Raw genomic sequence first — 1833 nt, forward strand, 5'->3', positions numbered from 1 at the left:
CACTCACCCGTCCATCCACCCACTCACCCATCTATCCACTCACTTACCCATCCATTCACCCGTGCACTCACCCACCCATCCACCCATTCGCCCATCTACCCACCCATCATTCCTCCATCCATCCATCCATCCACCCACCCACCTATTCATCATACCCATCTGCTCATTCATCCACTTGCCATTCGTGCACTCACCCATCCACCCACTCACTTGTTAATCCAGTAAACATTTTTGAGAACCTACCACCAGCCAGGCCCTACACTTGGACCTGAAAATAGTGTGTGAATAAAACCCAGGCTGTTATGGTCTGTGACAAGCAAACTTTTCGTACCCTAAGCTTTGCACAGAACCTCTGAGTGCCTGCCATCCCTAAGGATGCCACACCACCTCCTTGCAGCCCTCATGAAGGGGAGCAGCTTTTTCTCCCAAGCTCCAGGTTGGACAGGAGCCAGAAATGTGGTTGGATTTCCTCTTGATCCCCAGTGTTGTATCCAGATATGGCTCCAGTGCCCTCATTTAAAGCCCTTGCCCTGCGAAGCTGTGTCACCCTCTACCTCTCATCACTCTCCTCTGCTGGCTTCTACTCACTCAGCTTCGTTCTCTTGACATGAGCGCCCACCTCAAAGTCTTCCTTTCCTGCTGTACTGCCATCATCTTGGTGGGGGCAGGGGGAGCTTTACTGGCCATATGGGTGAGGGACCCATGTCCTGGTTTTTCAGTTCCTTGACTGGGCTGTCTTCAGGTTTTCCACTTTAGCCATCCAATACCTTGGTCACACCATAGACCTTGCCTTCACCTGGATCTGCTCAAACTTTAGAACCTTCCATTCCAACATCACCCTTCTTAACCACAGCTCTCCCTACACCTAGCTCTTACCCCCCCCCCCCCCCCCCCAGCTCCTGTTCTCTGAGCTCAGAGAGGCCACCAGGTGGGGTGTGGAAGTGGGTGAATAAACGAATGAGTTGAATAAACTGGGCATTCCCCCTATTTCCTCGCCTATCAGCCTCCTCCTCACCTCCCTTCCTTTCTTTCCCCTCTGGAGACCAGCACTAACTCACTGATGATGCTTTTACCTGTGCCTCCACTATTATTTTAGTCCTGCCCTGTCTTTCCACCTTCCTGCACAGCTGAGCCTCATGGATTGGATTCTTCAAGTAAACTTTTTATTGAAGAATAACATATACACACCACTGTAAAATTTTAATTGCAATTTTAATCTTATTATATGTGTATATAATTGCAATTTTAATCTTATTTTACGTGTATGTAATTGCACAGTGTATATGTTTTTTAGCTTTTAATTTTGACATAATTTGAGGTTTATAGAAAAGTTGCAAGAGTAGCACAAAACTCCTGTATACCCTTTCATCCAAATCCTTACAATGTTACCAACATTTTACCAGATTTGCTTTCTTTCTCTCTGTCTGCCTGCCTCTCTCTCCCTGTGTGTGTGTGTGTGTGTATATTTTTTTCTGAACTGTTTGAGAATAAGTTGTACATATGATCTCCCTTTACCCCTGAGTACTTCAACTGTGTATTTCCTAGAAAACAGGGACATTATCTGACATANCCTTTACCCCTGAGTACTTCAACTGTGTATTTCCTAGAAAACAGGGACATTATCTGACATATGACCACAGAACAATAAAACTCAGAAAATTAACATTGGACCACAGTTCACATCCTTTCATTTGCATCTTGTCTATGATTGCTTTTGAGGTACAACAGCAGAGATGACTAGTTTTGACAGAGACCTTATGTTCTTCAAAGGCAAAAAGTTTACCACCTGGCCCTTTTCTTTTTTTTTTTTTTTTTTTTTTTTTTTTTTTTTTT

The sequence above is a fragment of the Galeopterus variegatus genome, unplaced genomic scaffold (genome assembly GCF_000696425.1).
Source record: "Galeopterus variegatus unplaced genomic scaffold, G_variegatus-3.0.2 Scaffold6256, whole genome shotgun sequence".
Classification (NCBI taxonomy): domain Eukaryota; kingdom Metazoa; phylum Chordata; class Mammalia; order Dermoptera; family Cynocephalidae; genus Galeopterus; species Galeopterus variegatus.